General features: G+C 39.1%; 1 long non-coding RNA gene across 1 annotated transcript; it reads left to right on the top strand.

The window, feature by feature from the left end:
* The first annotated feature begins 685 nt into the window (after positions 1 to 685).
* LOC136719197 (uncharacterized) lies at positions 686 to 8769 on the top strand. The gene is made up of 3 exons (XR_010805380.1): positions 686 to 824; positions 5855 to 5883; positions 6001 to 8769. It is a non-coding gene; the product is annotated as an uncharacterized LOC136719197 (long non-coding RNA).
* The last annotated feature ends 13686 nt before the right edge of the window (positions 8770 to 22455 follow it).

The raw sequence follows: 22455 nt of genomic DNA on the forward strand, positions 1-22455 counted from the left end.
TTGTTCATCACCTGTATTTGCTTTACGGCTTTGATTATAATAAGATAAAGGTGATAATCAATTGAGAATATCAGTTCAAAATAAGAATCATTAATGAAAACATTGTTTAATTAAAAATTTTCCTAGATAAGCATGATTTATGACATCCAAGTCTTTATTATAGTGGATTTTTTACACAAATTATAACTTCATCACAAAAAACGAATGACACTTCCATTGTTAAATGTGATCTAGCAGAGATTAATTGCAAACATTAATCATAAATGTCATCTATATTGTTTGGAATTGAGATAAAGACAATATATGTTAAGAGATTTTGATGTATTTTTTTTTCTCTATTGCTTTTAAAACCCCAATAATGTCCCGGGTCAATTTGACCCGAACAGTACCAAAGGGTCCAAAAAGTGAACACCACACAAGGGTTAATGCAACGATTAATTAAGTAGATCTATGACAATAGTCTGTTTGTTTCTTTTTCTTTTCATGTCAAGTAGAAATGTTTTTTTTAATTATTAATATGGTACTAAAAGCTAATGCATAAGAATTAAGGTAATAGAACATTATTTAGCCTTACATGTATTTTTAGTAAAGTGGACTGGTCCAATCATGGGAGGAGCTACAGGAAGGAGATAAAATAGGCCTTACCTCAACCTGTAGTCAGTTTTCTGTTTGGTTGAAACCTGTGTAAGGTAGTGGCTGCTCTGTTTGATTCTACTCTATAGTCTGATTTTTCTGAGAGCAATTAAAAGGGGATTCTTCAGTTGGCGTCACGAACAGCATATCGCTGGAAAACCGGGTGTTCCCCACTGACCGTCTCCAAATGGGTGAGTAGGTTAATTTACCACCTATATAGATTAAGAGAGACGTAGTTGGGGAGGCCCTGGGATGCCGCACAGACGCGATATCAAAACAAAACCAAAACATCAGACAGGCTGTTTGAGTGATTGCTTTATACAGAACTGGTTGTGATCTTGAGATATTGTGTTTTGTGCGCTCGGTTTTGTGCATTCCCCCAAGCGCATCTGCGCAGCCTGAGTGTCTGGCGCAGATTTTGTGTGCGCTCAGTTTTGGGCATTCCCCCAAGCAGGTCTGCGCAGCCTGAGTGTCTGGCGCAGATATTTTGTGTTTTGTGCACTCGGTTTTGGGAATTCCCCCGAGCGGATCTGCGCAGCCTGAGTGTCTGGCGCAGATATTATGTGCGCTCGGTTTTGGGCATTCCCCTGAGTGGATCTGTGCAGCCTGAGTGTCTGGCGCAGATATTTTGTGTTTTGTGCGCACGGTTTTGGGCATTCCCCTGAGTGGATCTGTGCAGCCTGAGTGTCTGGCGCAGATATTTTGTGTTTTGTGCATTCCCCCGAGCGGATCTGTATAGCCTGAGTGTCTGGCACAGATATTGTGTGCGCTCGGTTTTGGGCAATCCCCCAAGCGGATCTGCGCAGCCTGAGTGTCTGGTGAAGATATTGTGTGCGCTCGGTTTTGGGCATTCCCCTGAGTGGATCTGTGCAGCCTGAGTGTCTGGCGCAGATATTTTGTGTTTTGTGCGCACGGTTTTGGGCATTCCCCTGAGTGGATCTGTGCAGCCTGAGTGTCTGGCGCAGATATTTTGTGTTTTGTGCATTCCCCCGAGCGGATCTGTATAGCCTGAGTGTCTGGCACAGATATTGTGTGCGCTCGGTTTTGGGCAATCCCCCAAGCGGATCTGCGCAGCCTGAGTGTCTGGTGAAGATATTGTGTGCGCTCGGTTTTGGGCATTCCCCCGAGCGGATCTCCGCAGCTTGGATTAGATGGCACAGATATTTGTGTGTTATAGTTGTGTGTTTAGCGCCCGGTTGCACCGAGTGGGTCTGCGCAGCTTGGATTAGCTGGCGCAGATATTTGTGTTTGGGACAACTGTCTCATACTTGACGACTGATTTGACATATTTGTATTGACTTTCTGAATTCAGACACTCGGTTACCCCGGGTGAGTCTCTGCAGGAGAATACTGTCTTAGACATTCGGACTGGACTATTTCAAATCATGTCTGACGAAAATGAGATTGAATTTTTGAGGGGAAAACATTAGAAGGTAGAGAAACAGATGTTAGATAATGGATGGTCACAGGACTGGTCCCCCAGAATCATAGAGACTGGTGGAATCAAGGAAATACAAGATAAAACCGACAAAGTTTCCATAAGCCTTTGTCAGAATAATAAGAATTTAGAGAATAACTTGATCACATTGGACCAAGAAAACTGAGGTAGTGAAATAATTAAATAATCAAGTGGGATTATTTGACATTTTATTCTAAATAATAAGAAGCTTCATAAATAAACAAATACCATCATAAAGAGGTTATAACGGCTGTTAGAGACACCGCAGGGTCAATAAAACATGCCACAGATCGGATATCTGAATTATATCTGAATTATCTTTGGATATCAATGTGTATGTACTTTATGTGTTTATATATATATGTGTATATTTTGAAGGTGATATAAAGTAAATGTCTATGTTTTGTATGTGTTGTATTTTTAATATTGTCCATAGTCCAGAATAAGGCTAACAACTGAAGTAACCAGTACTTTCAGAATTATATTTAAAGATTCATGAGGAGCTCATCATGAGGACTTTTAACTCTATACAGAGTGCCTCAGGCATCAGAACTAAGAGAAATAATATGATTCTACAAGAAAAATGTTAAAACAATACCAAATGTACTATGAATAAACAGGTCAATAATACTAGTAATACATATACAGTGAGGGGAAAAAAGTATTTGATCCCCTGCTGTTTCTGTACGTTTGCCCACTGACAAAGAAATGATCAGTCTATAATTTTAATGGTAGGTGTATTTTAACAGTGAGACAGAATAACAACAAAACAATCTAGTAAAACGCATTTCAAAAAAGTTATAAATTGATTTGCATGTTAATGAGGGAAATAAGTATTTGACCCCTTCGACTTAGTACTTGGTGGCAAAACCCTTGTTGGCAATCACAGAGGTCAGACATTTCTTGTAGTTGGCCACCAGGTTTGCACACATCTCAGGAGGGATTTTGTCCCACTCCTCTTTGCAGATCCTCTCCAAGTCATTAAGGTTTCGAGGCTGACGTTTGGAAACTCGAACCTTCAGCTCACTCCACAGATGTTCAATGGGATTAAGGTCTGGAGACTGGCTAGGCCACTCCAGGACCTTAATGTGCTTCTTCTTGAGCCACTCCTTTGTTGCCTTGGCTGTGTGTTTTGGGTAATTGTCATGCTGGAATACCCATCCACGACCCATTTTCAATGCCCTGGCTGAGGGAAGGAGGTTCTCACCCAAGATTTGATGGTACTTGGCCCCGTCCATCGTCCCTTGGATGCGGTGCAGTTGTCCTGTCCCCTTAGCAGAAAAACACCCCCAAAGCATAATGTTTCCACCTCCATGTTTGATGGTGGGGATGGTGTTCTTGGGGTCATAGATACCTGGGAGCCAGAAATCTTGCTGATTGATAGGGGATCAAATACTTATTTCCCTCATTAACATGCAAATCAATTTATAACTTTTTTGAAATGCGTTTTTCTGGATTTTTTTTCAGTTATTCTGTCTCTCACTGTTAAAATACACCTACCATTAAAATTATAGACTGATCATTTCTTTGTCAGTGGGCAAACGTACAAAATCAGCAGGGGATCAAATACTTTTTTCCCTCACTGTATAGTCATGGTGTCCCCACAGAAGAACCAGAATTTGTTTGTTAAACATCATGTTATGGACAAGTCCTCTAAAGTCAATTTAAAGGAAACAAAAGGCTACACATGAGACAGACAGCCTGATGTAAAATCCAAGCTGGAGAATGTTAACCGTTTAGTGACATATTATAGTCTTTCAGAAAATGTGGTGAAGATATGAATACATAGAAAACCAGATACTCTAGGAAAATAAAATGTGGTCATTTGGTAGCTATGAGTTCCACAATGAAGAGTTTTTGAAATACCTAGATTCAGATTTAGATTTAGAACGCACAGCATGGGAATATGAGCAAAATAATAATAGCGGAGGATTTGGCGTGGCACCCCCACCAGGTCATTCGGGATTATATCCATACCTGTTGCCTTTCCAACCCGGTCATAAAGAGCCAGATGTGAAAACAGTGCCTGCCGCTCCGATACAGGTTAAAACCCGCACTAAAAGAGACAAGGACGGTAAAACCACAGAATATACCTCCCGAGTGCATACTCCCTTACCCAGGGGAAAAGTAAATGATTTGCACTTCATTACCTAAATTGAAAATAAATCAAGGTAATACAGAATTTTGGGAAAACCTGAATGAATGAGGTTGATTCATCTTCTTCACCCGAGAGATGTTCATGTCATAGTGAAAGCCTAAGCCCTTCCAATGTATGGCTTCAATTGGAAAAACTCAGACATAGGACTGGGGACTGGGCTTGTGTGGAAACAAAAGACGTGCAAGAATGCGCAGATTTGATCGAGGCATTTGGCAAGGACGTAAAGCAAGCCCTAGGACAAAGTAAGGGGAATTGGGGAATAGTAGTAGGCATTAAACAAAATCAAGGCGAGTCAGTAATAGATTATGCCAAAAGAAAGTTCACAGCCTACCAAGCCTATCAAGAACACTCTGGAGACGATAGAGCCGACAGAGACCAAGCCGTGTCACAGACATCAAAACACCCTAGCTATGGGAATATCTGTTGGAAACACATATCAGGAGATGGTGCGGTGGGCTGCTGAGGTAGAAACTAAAGCAAACAAACAAGAAGAAACTAACAAAAGAATCCCCTTCTGGTGTAGGGGGGGCTGCTTTAGTTGCGTTTTTAAGCACCCCCCAGCTTCTAGAAATTGGAGATCTCTTGATCCCCGTCTCTTTATGGGTGTGCAACAATCCAGAAGGAACCATATTTGGCATTGACATCCTCCGCGAAGCAGGGGCTTTACTAGAAGCAAGGAATAATCAGATACATTGGACAACTCCTACGGGCTCGCACAATAGCTTAACACATACACCGCGAAACTGTGTGTCAGTATCAGCCATTTCTCCCACTGACATTACGCCCCCCACAGTGGCCTGCTGATGGCTGTGGAGCTGTCTGTCTGTGCTGCACTTCCCCATATCTGGGCCAGACACAAACAAGATTGTGGTTTGGCTCAGGTCCCACCTATTTCTGTTTCTGGTGAAGTGCACCCAGCACACAAGCAATATCTGATTAAATATGTTCTAAAATATATTTTATTAGGTACATATCTTAATTCATTAACTCAAATAGATGGAGAGAAATGTGTATAAATAGTAATAATATCAATCGATCAAATATAACTTGAATTTTCTAGTAAGAAATCAGGAAAAGGAGGAAGAACAGCTGTTGGGATACAGAGCGATGTTTTAAGAGGCTCTGAGCGATGTCGATGAAGGTTTGAGGACGTTGACGAGGGGTTTAAGAGTTAATCAGGCTTGGGAAGCTGGAAAAAGGGAGTTTGATATGTGTGACAGAAATGTGCTGACACTTCCAGCACAAGAGTTTTGATGTTTATTGAATGGAATATGAGGGAAAATAAGGCAGTTATTGAAGATATAACTTGATGGAAAATAATGTATTAGATATTAGGAAGGGAAACCGGTCTGTGGCCTGGGCTTCCCCTGCTCGGCGCAGACAGCACTCTCAGAGGAAATACATAAATTGACCAGTGTAAGGCACTGAGATGAGGGAGATGCCCTATGACACAGTGTGTGTGTTCTACTGCAAACAGGTGCTACAGTGTCTTTACAGTGTCTGTGGTTTCCTGGGATATAAGGAGTAGTTACATTACTAATGCTAAAAATATTGATGTTGGTACTGACGGATAGGAAATTGACTACTATTATCTGTCTTCACAGGAGCCAGCGACACTGAATATCTCCCACAGGTTGGTACACCTCTGCTTATTGCAACTGGAGGGTGGTGATGCCCAGGAATAGGCGGACTGAGCATTAACGATTCATTTCTCCACAGGTGATGAAACTAACATAATTTTATCTTTCAGAAAAATTGAAGAAAGGCCTGAAGAACTCACCAGACAAGACAACACATTGAAAAGGGACTTGCTGTTTATGCAAACAAATGATTATGGATATAGATTAGAAAGGAATCAAGCATACTCAAACAACTGGAACTACTGGATTTCAATAATTATGCTGTTTGGCTGTATGACTGAAATGTGAAATTATATGTAATGTTTCGATGTAACTGTAAGTGGGTACACATTGAAAAATGCTACTACGGTGTATTGTATTATTGCTATGGGAATAGTGTGATTAATCTATACATTGTTTGCTTTTATTCACATAACCAGTCATGATTTGTACACATGATTAACACCATTTGTTACAAAGGAATTAGGCATGAATTCATGAGGAATATACTGGAGAAAAAAAGACCCTTAATAACTGTAATGTTTCAGAGGACAGCTGAGGTGGACCCAAGCACAAGCTCTAATACAGAGAAAGCACGGCTAACAATACATAGAGGAAATCCAAGAGACGATGTTTAAAGACAGCCAAGGGGTCAATAGATGAGGCAAACAGGCTGAAACAGGCAATCCAAAGGGGTGGTTGAAAGGCAAAGGCAGGAAGTCAGGAACACAGTAAAGTCAAAAGCCAGAGGTAGTGCTTAGAAATGCAACAAAGAATGAGACAAGACTTTACAGAGAGTGAAGGACAAACAGGGGTTTTAGTGCAGGGCAGAGTGGTGACAGTGGAGCTGGTGGGGAGAGGTAGAACCAATGAGTGTAGAGGGTTATTGGGACAAGTGCACATGGTATGTAGGAATGTTAATTGGATGATTGCAGGGTTAGTATTCAGGGGATGATTACCTCTGGTGGTGAACAGGGGAACTGTGGCTGACAGGTGTGACAATAACCATGAATCTTAATGAATTTATACCCTCTTTCTTGCTTGCCAGGGGGTTATGAAAAATCTGAACTAATGTATGAAAACATGGTTTATACATAAGATCAACTTAATTTATTAAAAAGGATTTCCAAATTATTAAAAGCCTTTAAATCATTATGAATTCACATACTTACAAATGAATTGAATCTGAGTTCACAATAATAACATCATGTATTAATGTGTGATTTCCTGTGTTGTACTGTTGGAATTCATGAGTGATTAATGGCCAGTCTTACCAATATTTGTAATACGAGAGTTCTAACAGTATTTATTGGGGTTAAAATGTAATGTTTCATCCTAGTAAATGGAATAGTTATCCATTGCTAGTCCATATAAATAATGTCTAAGAAACTGATTAAATTATCTTTAAACTGCCTTTTATTGAGGGCTTAATTTCCCATTCATATATACATTTGTAGAAGAAAAATAATAACCTTTAACCGTTCTACTTTAACCATACATTCATTCAGTGGTGTAGGTTTCGTTTCAGAATTGGTGGGACACATCCACTGCACCTATGGAGCTGGGCACACATTATTGGGGGGGGACTATTAAATGTTCTTTCAACATTGGGGGGACGCACCCCCCCTAAACCTACACCTATGTATTAATTATAATAGAAGACAACCAGTGCAATATGAAACATTTAACCACTTGAAATACCACAATTAAATACTTGCTGCAATGTTATTCTTGCATTCATTGGAATAGCACAGACACACTTCCCTGCCAAAAGCAATTAGGCATTAGAAGATCCTTAAATAATGCATGAAATTGAAATAAAAAGTTATAAAAATTTCATTGGCCAACTGTTATGTCCTCACTTAATGACAAAATCTCCCCTTTTCTACTTACATAAATGAGCTCCATTTGTGTCCTCACTTCAAAGTGGCTTAAAAAACATTTGTAAGTCATAAATGATTGAGTACCTCATGGATATAAAGCATATGACAGCATAAGAAATAAAAATAATTGAGCTACCAAACTTCCAGAATTATATAGACAGGTGACGTGTAAGTTAATCTGTTTGTGACACAGGGAGGATAATAAATTCACACCCACAATATAAAGAGCTGATTTCCACCAATAACATAGTCATTGCATTGTAAGCCAAGAGTTCAATTCTAGTCCTGGGGAGCTCCAGTACAGCACACTCCTCATCACCAGAGTCCTCGCTCTAGGATTTTCTTATGTTCTTATGCTTTTTTATTTCATTCTAGTAAGCCTGTTGTTACTGTTCAACCCATGCTGTTGGCAAAGGGAACTAGAGTTTGAAAATAAATGGCCCTGGGCTTTTGGGTTAGGCATTCCTAATATAAAAGAATGATTTACACATCTTCCTTCCTAAAGAATGGACTCCTAAAATGTAAAATATGGAACATGCTGGGCATACAGGAATAGCACCAGCCTCATCAATCTGTGGTGTACTGCAGCCACTTAACCTGGCAGGGGAAATAGTTCAAAGAATCACTTTGTTTGAATGTTTTCAATAAGCTCTCTTACTACTAATAAAATAATGGTTGTAAAGATACCTAATTAGGTATTATATCAAACATATCCTTCGTCTGTGGACACCCATCTAATGCTACCAATGGTTCACATAAAATAAAGCAACACTTTAACAGCTTTCCCTTAGTAAATCTTTACAATCAGTAAATCAATGTACAGTCACCTCAAAGCTAGCCAAATAACTTTGTGGCAACACTGTAATAACATGAGCATGGATTATAAGATTGTAGCAACACAGATTTCTAGACTCCAGGGTATGTTGTCAAGACACTAAAATAATGTTGTAAAATAAATTACATTCTAGAGAGAAAATATGGACAAATAGCAAAATATTATTAGAAAACATTAACTTAAATTGAAACTGAAAACATTTAACATAATAAACTGTATTAATGCATCGAAAATAATATAATTGCATTTCATATGTATTTTGTAATTCCATAAATGGACTAATAAAAAAAATATAAAATAACTGTAACACTGTATGGTGTAATACATGTTGACAACATTTGTCTGATGTTATATTTGTCAAAATCAATGTACAACCAAAATACAACACTGAAAGAACAACATGTGTTAGCTAGGCTCTTAAAATAATCAGATCATAGGTAGGAACTGCAAAGATTCCATCAGCAATGCAGACATTTACATTATGTGCTGCCCAGCGTTTGAATACACCTTTGAGAAACATTTCTAATAACAATCAGTTATTCCCCCATCCTGAATAATTAATGCACAGTGCTTATATTTTAATAATGTACCAGTGTACATTCTGGGCATACAACTCCCTTTATAATGCTAATTTGCTGATGGTGTTGTTTCAGTGTGAAATGAACATAAAACCACACAATCTGTCCTTTCTTGTAAGCACCAGATACCTATGGTTAAGTCTCAGGCTGTTCTAAGTGACCAGCATGGTGGAAAGGAGTCTACTGCTTCGATCTATCAATTTACTAATTTATGTCCCTGGATAATTCAGTTTACATGATCATTTGCTTATGTAGCGTAAGGTACACTTATACATTTCAATTAAAGAAGTTAATTTATAGTATCACGAATCCTGGAATCTTGTAGAACTCAATTTCTGTAATAATTGGACGCAGACACCAATTCCAAAGATATAAATTGTCAAATTTATTCAAAAACAAAGACTAAATGTAGCACTACACTAATTATACAAAAGGGAAAAACTAATTAAAATTAATCTCTAGATCAACAAATCAAAGACAAATCACTTCCGTGACCAAATCAAAGACCATGGGATCGCATATGATATCACACAAATCGTTAAACAAAAAAAGGTTATAAACACATTGACTACAATACCGGTTAGTAAGACGAAGGTGAGTCTCTCAATAGTATTGTTAGTCAGACATTAAATAACTACGCAGGTTAGTATTTATGTCAGGTAACTTCTCGTTATATATGTATATCAGTCTCATTTACGTTTAGGTGCCGAGAAAGATCCTATCATTTCTTGTTACCACAATTTCCATTAACTGATTATTATTAAATGATTAAGGATAGGCAGGGCCACCTATAATCTGGTGTCTATTAACTTGTGTCAATTTCAGACTAAACAGTTAAACAGGAATGAGAAGATATTTCTCGGCGTTGACAGATTTTATTTCTAAAATTATCAACAAAACAGTTTAATGCAACACACATTTATATTTAAGAAAACTAAATGATATTACACATTCTAGAGTTATGAATCACAGATTAACATTTCTAATTGATTTCTCAAATGTCATGAATGATGAACTCCAAACTGTTAAACTTATCTGAACTTCGTCGCAGAGAGGCCTCTCTGTCTTCGGGCTCAGATAACAGCACACGGCACGAGGTCCGTGTGGTTGGAACAAAGGCAGTCCGGTTCGGCTTTGTCCAAGAACTTCCACTCAGTCGATGCACCTGGAAGTTGAGGTTTCGCGAAAGTAGAGTCTTTTCCAAACAGATTTTCCACTGGTTTGAAGGCTCCAAGGTTGTGCACAACATCTTCTTTGTAAGCAGGGTTTCCACCGTAGTTACTTGAAGACAAAATCTTTGAGGAAAGCAGGGGCCTGTTCGTTCCAAGGGTCGAGTTTCTTAAGACTCAAATAGCTATTTAAATGACTGACACTTTCGTATACAGTCGACTTAGTCAATTGTCCAGCTGTAAAACTCCACTGATCAGGTGGGTACAGGCGGGCATGCGCAGTCTGTAAAGTTCTTTATTTAATAAAGTCCTTTAAAAGAATTCTTCGTATGGCTCAATCTCCTTCTCCCAGTTTAACTCTTCTGTTGCCGGCAAAGACTTAGTTGGTTTCTGGTTCCGGTTCGGGCTACAGAGCTACAGGTTGAGCTGTGGCAGCGAGTTTCTGGTTCAGGTGAGAGAGAGAGAGAGAGAGAGAGAGAGAGAGAGAGAGAGAGAGAGAGAGAGAGAGAGAGAGAGAGAGAGAGAGAGAGAGAGAGAGAGAGAGAGAGAGAGAGAGAGAGAGAGAGAGAGAGAGAGAGAGAGAGAGAGAGAGAGAGAGAGAGAGAGAGAGAGACCGAGACCGTGCGCTGTTCTTTATATGCCTGTCATATCAATAGGTGATTGGTTCTTGAGTTTGTGAGATTGGATTTTGGTTTCAGCCCCCAGTGTCCTATTGGAGGGGGGCTTGATTTATGACTGATGTCAATCCATGCCATCTTTTGGAAATGCCGGTTGGCCCGGGTTCGTTGCTCTGTGTCTGGATTTCGGCTCTCGTCCATTTCAAAGAGTTTTTATTACTTCAGGTATTCATGACTTTCTTAACTGAATGCTCCATGTCTTGTTTTAATCATTTCAATAGAAACAACATAAACATGACAATAAAATATGTATGGCACTGTATATTTATAATGCATGTTTGTATTTCAATCTAGAAACTGCATTATTAAAAACATAAAAATATAATGTAAATGGAAAGTTTTGTTTTTTATTTTCCTTTTGGTAATTCCACTGAGTGACTACAAATGAGAAGTACATTAAGATGGATGGACAAAGCTAGGCTAATGGAGTTATTCACACTGGAGAAAAATAATCAATGTCCCATTTTTATTTACTTTTAAACTCACGACATTTTTTGTATTTTTTTTTTGTATCTCAGAATATATTTGCAGATATGAAAATGAGTGTGTGTGTCTGCCTATTGAATGCATCAATACAATCTCAGTGATGTACATCATAATTGGTTTGCCACTAAATAAGGATTCATTCTGATGTTCAATCATTCATTTAAATTGAATGGATAAGTCTAATAATTACAATATAATTACATTTTGAAAAAAAAGGTCTGTTGTAATTCAACACAGGACAGGGTGAAGAGGACACAGACAAAAGGACTGTGATAAAAAAACAATGAGAAAAATAATTATTACATTTACATAAGGTTCATATTGTATGTATGAATCTCACAGTTTGCAACAATGTGCGATTTGGTGCGAGAAAAGTTCTGATTTAATCCAGCCCTAAATTAGCACTCTTGCTTGTCTGAAGTGCCAGAGACAGATAGTTATATTTCTCCTGAATAGGTTGATCTGATAATTACATTACATATTTCTGTAATGTTCAAGCAGATAGATTTGAAAAGAGTAAACATTGCACAATAAGGTAAGGAATATAATTAAAATTAACTTTTTTGATAGAATATTTCATAGGCAATACAATTTCAGTTTGATAGTCATTAATCAATTGACCATTGGCAAATAGACTTTTGAGTCAAGTGTGACTAGCCAGTTTGAAGTGAACAAAAAATATTCAATTTAAACTTTAAAGCTTTCAATAAGATCTATTAGATACATATTTTCCGCTGTAGTAAAGTTTGGGATATTTTAGAGGCCAACATTGTTCTAACTGAGAACTGATTCATCATCTGATTTATAGATTACTTAACATTATTTTATTTATTATCATAATAACAAGTGGGGGTTGGGGAGTAATGGATACAAGTAGCGGTATTACGTAATCAGATTACATAATTTGATACTTGTATTTCCGTTACGTTGCTCCTGTCAGACGAGTATTCTGATTACCGATACTTTCTTAAAAGAGTAAGAGATTACTGATTACTTATACATAATTTACATCAAAGTGTACAAGTGTAAGGGCCCATGTGTAGTATTTTTGCAACATTGTTTTTATTTACGCTCTCTGGCCAAAGAGCGGCTGATTCTGCGCCATTCTGCAACAAGCAGCAGAATGGAGCTGCTAGTCAGCGATATCCCAGCCAGTAACATGCAGTTCTACTGTGGCCGCTGTGGCAACACTGTGTGTGAGCAAGGATTGAACTCTGGAAGTATAGGCAACTGTTCACTTCCAAAGAAAGAAAAAGTAGCAAATATTAAAGTGAAATACAAGATGTGCTGACTATGGGACAATGTACTGTCTGCTTCCGAGGACTAAATTAAATTAAAAATAAAAAAATCTGGAGGTAAGATTTTATTGTTTTAAATGTGTTTAACTGTAATACAATTATGCTTGACATGTGAGTAGAAAATATGCATTATAACAATTATAATAAATGCGATTTAATAATTACATATTTTTTTAAAGCATAATAACCAAAATGGTAGCACAGAAATAGCATAACCAAAAACGTTATTGATAGTTTGTATTTGCAGTAATAAGTTATCCTATCTCAATTTAAGACACATCCACGTACATTAAATATAGTTCCTGTGCATCCTAACTGGTTTTGTGATCTTAACAATGAAAAACTTAATATAATACCAAAATAACAACATACAGCATGTTTATAGTCTAAAACAAAACAATTTTCACAAACTGAATAAACTCGTCCTAACCAGTGCCATGCTGTGCCGTGCTCTTTAACAGTGTGTGTTTAGGGGATCCTCACGTCAAACCTTTAAACTTTTACAAACCAATAGATATCACTTAAAAGAAGGTAAGACATCAATAATGTGTTAATTGCAGAAACAAGATGCATAATATTCCTCACTTGTTGATACTTACAAATAACACCCTAATTGCATTGATTTCAAACTGTTTTTCGGTGCTGGTGAATTGAAACTGGCGATAACAACAATATGGATAACAATACATGGCGTTTAAAGCCCCTTTATTAAAACAAGTTGCTTTATCCATGTATCTTCACAGATATAACAAAATAAACTGTAGTCTTTATAAGCATTATGTACTTACAATTTACAGACAAGGTACCTGTTTAATTTTTCAAGAAAATGTGTTTCAATTAGCAGAAAATTGAAACCAACTTCTGCATTAAAATGACCTTCTAAAATTCACCTTCTTTGACATTAACACATTATTGATATGTCTGATTTATGTCGGTTTGTAAAAAATAAGGGTATCAAGATCAGGCCCGGTGCCAGGGGGGAGCAAAAGGGGGCAATGCCCGCTCAGTTGGAATATTGTGCCCATCACATTTTATTTTGATCAGGTTATTAATTGTCCTTGTAGAAATGTCTTACCGTAATGTGCATTCTTGTTACAAAACTGATGTGCATTGCTGCATTCTGTAATTTTACTTCCCCCCAGAGCACACTTCACCAGCAATTCAAACATTGACCACACTAGTAACTAGCAAATAAAAATAAGCCACAACTGTTAATTTGAAATCGTCTGTTTCCACAACTGATGTAGGAGTTTCTATGTGAATGCAAGTCCCCTGCTGTGAATCAATCAATAACATCAACTTACCTTAGTTTGAGGTCCTTATGTACAGGTGCACGAGCCCATAAAGTCTTTCTTCTGTCATAGTGGAGCACAAATAAGTAGTTTTAGCTCACTGAACATAACTTGTAATATGAGCACATTACAAGTGACATAACCCTCCGAATACATAAGTACAGTCTTAAGCCACTCCCTTCAACATATCTACCTGATTGGCTTAGCGGGTGTAACACAGCATTGGGGTGCTCTGAGTGCCTGAGTTGTGGAATTAAAATCCCGAGCGGGGAGCTCTGCCTGCATTTATTTGTTCAAAATTGTCATGGCACCGTGCCCGCCCAAAATATGCCACTACTGGACACGATGTTGTGACATAAACGCCTATTGCAATTTGTATTATCATCACTTGAAACTGAACATTGATGTGTACATCATTACACAAAGTACCCAGCGGGCACAGTTAGTTGGAATAACGTTGCATTGACGTCAGAGTCCGACAACAGATTTTGGTCATATAGTGGTTGTATATGAAAGTTGGATTGAATAATGTTACAACGTCAGAATCTGACGTCATTCCAACTTTCACATACAACCATTATATGACCACAATCTGACGTCGGATTATGACTTCTGTACAACATTATATCAATATCAATGTTGCAAGTCTGATTTTAAGTTCCTAAATTAAAAAATGCTAGTAGTGCACCACTGTATTAATATAATTTTAATAATGCAAGGCTTTTGTAGAAAGAAACTGAATTCAAGTCATACTTCATTTAATACAAGTTTGCATTAACAGTAAAATTAGCAATAAAAACTAAATAAAAACATGTCATTTAGCTAGGCCAGTGGTTCCCAAACCTGATCCTGGAGGACCCCCTACCCATTCTGTTTCGTGTTCCTATTGAGCTCTCATTTACTTAATTGAACTAATAATTTGCCTAATCTGAGCCTTACAATAGTTCAATTTAAGCATAATATGTTATAAGAAACTTGAATTGGAACATTTGATAAGATAAAGGCCTACATTTTAAAAAGTCTTATTTATGTAAATTATTATTCCAATGAAAGTGTTCAATTAAATAACCGTGGAATCTTAGAAATTAGAATTCTGACTGAAGAAACAATATACCCAAAATCATTATCATTATTACTGTCATGTCCTTATACTTTCTCCACATCACTCAGAATATCAATATTTCTGTCTGCTTGTTCATGAACATCACATCTGTTTCTGAGGACTACAACTGTCTTCTTGTTCCTCATTGCTGCTACTAACTTCAGCAAGCGCTCTGACTTCAGCATGACATTTTCTTCTTCGTTTCATAAATTCAATTTTTCAGTTTCAGATGGGGGGACACGGCAAATATAAGGTTGTTGTTTTTTTTGTATCCTGAATATGGACAGCGATAAACACATTTTAAATAACTACACCAGCTGACCTATTCAAGATTCAATATTCTTGTCACAAATTAATTAATATAACGCAACACAATCGACAAGACCTGAAGCCAGTTGCATTAAATCCAAGCAGGACTTAAAATCCACTTACTTCAAAACAACATTTCCTGTCATGCTTTAACTAGAATCTAGTTTTGAAGTGAGTGGATTTTAAATCCTGCTTTAAGTATAAGTACTTGAGTTAAGTAACCAGCTAAAAAACGTTATTATTATTATTATTATTGACAATTATATTCTTCAGCTTTAGAGAAAAAAAATTGTCCACCAGACAATGTGTGAAACTGGAGGTTTCAAATCGAAAGACAGCCATTACCAAATGGGAAGAGCCTTCTGACCTGCCAATCAGTGAAAACATGTACCAAAGCTCCCCAATAGGGGCCTTGCTGGCAGGAGGAGGACACGCCCACGGTGTTTATGAAGTCTCCTCCTGACTGCAGCTCCCTGCCATTTCTTCTTTCACCCTGCCAGTGATACTGCTTTTAGTCTCGTTTCGCTTGCATGCATACTAAAAGTTCGAGAAGTGTGCTCACCTGCTCTTCAGAGTCTGGATGATTTTTGGAGAACCTCTTCTGAGTGTTGTTTACAATTTCTTCCCTCTTTGGAGTCTAGACTATGGTCTTTATCGAGCTTTTGCATCTCTTCGGAGGTAAGTGTGCAGCGGGAGTCTTGCTTGGAGCCGGCCTCAGTCCCTCCACTGAGTTTTGCTGTACGATTATTGCTTCCTGTACCATCTGTTCTTCTTTTACAGATTTGAGTGACGAAAGGAGAAAAAGGGGAGAGGAGACTAATGGTCAAATTTCAAAAACTGTTGGGGCTGATGGCGGCCGCCTCGAATATTCTCCCCCTGGGCCTTATGCACATGCGCCCATTACAACGCTGGGTAAATGCCCACAGGCTGCACCCAGCGAGACACAAACACCACCCACTGACAGTGACCTCAACATGCTGGCAGGCACTGTCCTGTTGGAGAAATCGGAAAACAATCTGCGCCTCGGCTCCCCCACTTGGATACCCACACAGATGGGAAGTCATCACCATAGACACCTCATCTCAGGCTGGGGCGCTGTCTGGAATGAGATGGAGTGTGGAGCGGTCTCTGGTCGGCTGCACACATCAACATACAGGAGCTGCAAGCAGTGCGGCTCCAATGGGAGTGGATGCTTTTGCTCACCCATACCTGCAGGAACTGCTCTATGCCTTCCCCCACTCCCACTTCTTCCACTTACACTTGAAGAACCCAGTAAAGAATTGAAGTCTTGAAGCACAGAGGATAATGTATTTATTTAACATGCCCAGCCTGGAAGGGTTGCAACGCTTTCACAGATAATCAGTGCGGATCCATGGCTTCCGCTTCGACAGGAATTGCTGAGCGAAGCAGAGGGACTGCTGTTACACCCCAACCCAACACAGCTGCAGTTGTGGGTTTGGCCCCTGAAAGGCACCGCCTGATGTCTATGGGGCTGCCTGGGGCTGCAGGGCTGCCTGCAGTCAGCCAGGGCCTAATATACTTATAAGTGGTCAGCCTTCCAGAGTTGGTGTCTGGACAGACGTGTGGATTCGGTGTCGTGCCCCATATCGACCATCCTGTGCTTCCTGCAACAGCTGCTTGAAGACGGGAAATCTGCATCCACACGCTTCATTCTGGCACCTCACCAGCTCAGAAGACACTGTCCAGTGGGAAAAGTGCTGTTCAGCTTGCAAGCAAGTGCAAAGGGTGTGCTTTCCAGCCCGTCCCAACAGGGTTAGGCTAGGTCTTGCAGGCTCATCCCTGCCGAGGAGCATGGTTTATAATCTGTCTGATTCCATGGTCTGTCTTTCTATTGCACTCAGTTTCCAAGCATTGCTCATTCAAGAGGCACCTAGTTTCAGCAGGCAAAAATGCACAAGTAGCTCTGTCTGGCCAATCTTGGAGCTGTCCATTGAACGTACATGGCATCACTCCTCAAAAAATGACAAAAAATGAAAGCCCCTGACAAAGGTGGAATTCAAACCCATTGCCTTAACCACTCGGCCACCTCATCCAGCTGTGCTGTGAGGAGCAAGATTCATGGCAGGTGAATGGTACATTGGCAGTGGATAGGAAAAGAAGCGGTGTATGAGGTCTTGACAGTCAGGCAGGCATTTTGGGCAAAGTCGGCATTCCAGAAAAGTTAGAATTAAAAGGCCTCTACTAAACACTTGAATGCAAGATAATTCCAGTTTTTTTTTTTTTAATCCCTGCCTTGCTGATATTGAGATGGAAGGAAATGATGGATTCTTCTTTTTGCTAAAGCGGCTCATATTGACTTGACTGTGAGAAGAAGTATTTGACAGGCAGACCACACACTTCGTTCTGGTACCTCACCAGCTCACAGTCTGCTGCTATCGGCCTAAAGAACAAAACACTGTCCAGTGGGAAAAGTACTTGCAGTCTAATACTTGCAGTCTAATACTTGCAAGCAAGTGCAAAGTGTGTGCTTTCCACAGCACTATTTTCTAAACGCACACACTACAGTCAACACATGAATAACTATATAGCCTACAATACACAAAAAGCTCAAAAATGGCATACAATAAGGGAATGAAACAAGTGTAAACATAAGTATTGGAATAATGCTCAAAAGCAATATTTTATAGGTCAAAAATAACTATTGCATTTATCAAAACATGATTTCACACTAAACATTTTCAACATCGTGTTGACTTTGTTTTCAACATACAACGGTTTTATTCACTGTAGCTTTGTATTTCACCAGAACTACACAGGAGGATCTTGTTAATGATCTCAAGGCAGCTGGGACCATAGTCACCAAGAAAACAATTGGTAACACACTACGCTGTGAAGGACTGAAATCCTGCAGCGCCGCAAGGTCCCCCTGCTCAAGAAAGCCAGTCTGAAGTTTGCCAATGAACATCTGAATGATTCAGAGGAGAACTGGGTGAAAGTGTTGTGGTCAGATGAGACCAAAATCAAGCTCTTTGGCATCAACTCAACTCAAGAACACCATCCCCACCATCAAACATGGAGGTGGAAAAATTATGCTTTGGGGGTGTTTTTCTGCTAAGGGGACAGGACAACTGCACCGCATCAAAGGGACGATGGATGGGGCCATGTACCGTCAAATCTTGGGTGAGAACCTCCTTCCCTCAGCCAGGGCATTGAAAATGGGTTGTGGATGGGTATTCCAGCATGACAATGACCCAAAACACACAGCCAAGGCAACAAAGGAGTGACTCAAGAAGAAGCACATTAAGGTCCTGGAGTGGTCTAGCCAGTCTCCAGACCTTAATCCCATAGAAAATCTGTGGAGGGAGCTGAAGGTTCGAGTTGCCAAACGTCAGCCTCGCAACCTTAATGACTTGGAGAGGATCTGCAAAGAGGAGCGGGACAAAATCCCTCCTGAGATGTGTGCAAACCTGGTGGCCAACTACAAGAAATGTCTGACCTCTGTGATTGCCAACAAGGGTTTTGCCACCAAGTACTAAGTCGAAGGGGTCAAATACTTATTTCCCTTATTAACATGCAAATCAATTTATAACTTTTTTGAAATGCGTTTTTTTCTGGATTTTTTTGTTGTTATTCTGTCTCTCACTGTTAAAATACACCTACCATTAAAATTATAGACTGATTATTTCTTTGTCAGTGGGCAAACGTACAAAATCAGCAGGGGATCAAATACTTTTTTCCCTCACTGTATATATATATACAGCTCTGGAACAAATTGAGACCACTCCAAGAAATCAATGTCAAGTGTTATTATATATACACTCACCTAAAGGATTATTAGGAACACCATACTAATACTGTGTTTGACCCCCTTTCACCTTCAGAACTGCCTTAATTCTACGTGGCATTGATTCAACAAGGTGCTGAAAGCATTCTTTAGAAATGTTGGCCCATATTGATAGGATAGCATCTTGCAGTTGATGGAGATTTGTGGGATGCACATCCAGGGCACGAAGCTCCCGTTCCACCACATCCCAAAGATGCTCTATTGGGTTGAGATCTGGTGACTGTGGGGGCCAGTTTAGTACAGTGAACTCATTGTCATGTTCAAGAAACCAATTTGAAAAGATTTGACCTTTGTGACATGGTGCATTATCCTGCTGGAAGTAGCCATCAGAGAATGGGTACATGGTAGTCACAAAGGGATGGACATGGTCAGAAACAATGCTCAGGTAGGCCGTGGCATTTAAACGTTGCCCAATTGGCACGAAGGGGCCTAAAGTGTGCCAAGAAAACATCCCCCACACCATTACACCACCACCACCAGCCTGCACAGTGGTAACAAGGCATGATGGATCCATGTTCTCATTCTGTTTACGCCAAATTCTGACTCTACCATCTGAATGTCTCAACAGAAATCGAGACTCATCAGACCAGGCAACATTTTTCCAGTCTTCAACTGTCCAATTTTGGTGAGCTTGTGCAAATTGTAGCCTATTTTTCCTATTTGTAGTGGAGATGAGTGGTACCCGGTGGGGTCTTCTGCTGTTGTAGCCCATCCGCCTCAAGGTTGTACGTGTTGTGGCTTCACAAATGCTTTGCTGCATACCTCGGTTGTAACGAGTGGTTATTTCAGTCAAAGTTGCTCTTCTATCAGCTTGAATCAGTCGGCCCATTCTCCTCTGACCTCTAGCATCAACAAGGCATTTTCGCCCACAGGACTGCCGCATACTGGATGTTTTTCCCTTTTCACACCATTCTTTGTAAACCCTAGAAATGGTTGTGCGTGAAAATCCCAGTAACTGAGCAGATTGTGAAATACTCAGACCGGCCCGTCTGGCACCAACAACCATGCCACGCTCAAAATTGCTTAAATCACCTTTCTTTCCCATTCAGACATTCAGTTTGGAGTTCAGGACATTGTCTTGACCAGGACCACACCCCTAAATGCATTGAAGCAACTGCCATGTGATTGGTTGGTTAGATAATTGCATTCATGAGAAATTGAACAGGTGTTCCTAATAATCCTTTAGGTGAGTGTATATATATATATATATATGTGAGTTATGAAATCACTAGTGCTTGTTTACATGTGTAATATCTATTAAATAAATGCATACGGTTTAGTAGTTGTTATAATCCTTTATGTTTACAGAAACCTTGCTTAAAGTCTATTCCAATGTTATATTCCCTAAGGAAATTCTTCTGAGAAGTCTTCTCAAGCCCCTGGTGAATGTGCTTCTCTATGATTGCTCCCTTCCCATCTAAGTAAGGGAGGACTTTGTAATTGTATAAGGTTTGTCAGGTGTAATTGGATTTATGGATTAAGGAATTGATTTGTCAATGCAGCACCTTTATGTCAGCAATTTTATACTAAGCTGCCATCTTCCTGTGAACTAATTTCCATGACCATTGGGCATGCCAGGGGTAACTGACACACCATAAGGCCTCTGAGCAGGGAAGATCAAATGTGGATGGGAATGCACAGATCGACAAAGCTAGATATTCATTTGGACATCCTAAATCACTACGTATATTCCACATGATTTCTCTCAAGACAAGACCAATGTGATATCTTAATTTCTCTATTAAATTAGACAGCTGGAAAACAACTGAATAAAATTGCAGGAAGCTTCACCAACCGCAGATGGCACACCAAGAGTTCAAACAAAGCACTGTGAATCATGACAGTAAAAGGATGGGTGCTCATTCAAAAGGTCAGGCTTTTCAAACTAATAAATGAAGTATATTTTGTTTATTTAAAAAAAAAATGCTAATAATGTATGTCAATTTATTTAAGCTGTATCTCAGCTCTAATACTTTAGTTAAGCATAATCCTGGGCTTGTCAGAGATCACTAGAAAGAAAACAATAAATGCTAAGGAACAAGCATAATGGCATACTGAAAGAAGCTCCATTACAGAATACAGAACAAGGCACCTTTTACCTAGTTAGTGTACTGTTGCATAATTCTTCAAGTGAAAAGATAGCCATTGTTAGTTGTGTTGTTGATAAAAATACAGAAACAGCTCAACTAATGTGATTGGCTCTCCGCGGCTCTTCTGATTTCACTTGAAGAATTCCCTGATGGCAAACTGACTGACTACTTCAGTTGTGCATTTCCTGATTACTGGTTGATTGGCATTTTAAGTTAAAACAATTACGAATAATTGTGTAATTCCTCATCGGATCACTGTGAATTAATTTAGAAAAGGACATGGTTTAACAATGCTAATTACAGCTTTTAAGGTAGGTTAGGAAAGTTAAAATAAAAAGGGAAAATAGGCAGCCCTATTAACAGGGATTATTCCTTTGTAATGTAAAAATAAAAGCAGAGCGACTTGTACCTGACTTTTTGTAATTGACAAAATCCAAGACAGAAGCTTTTTTACCAAGACACAACAGGCCCCAGTTATTGAATGCTGGCATGATAGATTGAAGTGCAGGTTATTTTCAGGCACATCTAAACTTTGAGTGCGAGGTTGAAGGCATTTTATACATACTAACTTACAATTAGTATGAGGAGATAGTGGCTCTCCAGGCATACTTAACCATTATGGCTTGTTCACAATTAGATCATTGTACAATTCAGGCATGGATGCAGGGGGCTTGGACTGTAATTTTATTTTATATATTTTATTTTATTTCAATTAAAATCCTCATTATAATCAGGCATATTAGATTAAGGTCCACTGGCAGCAGACTGAGGAAGTAATGGACATTATAATAGCATTGCAGAGTATCACTCTATAGTCCTGTCCATGACTTGCTTTATCACTCTGTGTTGTATTGTAATTTGTTTCACTGTATTCTATTTTTGAATGTCACTCTCCTAAAGTCAAGTAAAATAAGAAGACCAAAAAAGCAGAGGGAGAGGAATTAGATGAAAAAATAACTATATTTTCAAGATATCTACATTGGAATCCTTAAAATCAATGGATCTTAAGAGGCTCCTTAGTGGTGCATCAATTAAAGGTCTGTAAGGTGCAGGATGCATCCG

This window comes from Amia ocellicauda, chromosome 23 (assembly GCF_036373705.1).
Source record: "Amia ocellicauda isolate fAmiCal2 chromosome 23, fAmiCal2.hap1, whole genome shotgun sequence".
NCBI classification, from domain to species: domain Eukaryota; kingdom Metazoa; phylum Chordata; class Actinopteri; order Amiiformes; family Amiidae; genus Amia; species Amia ocellicauda.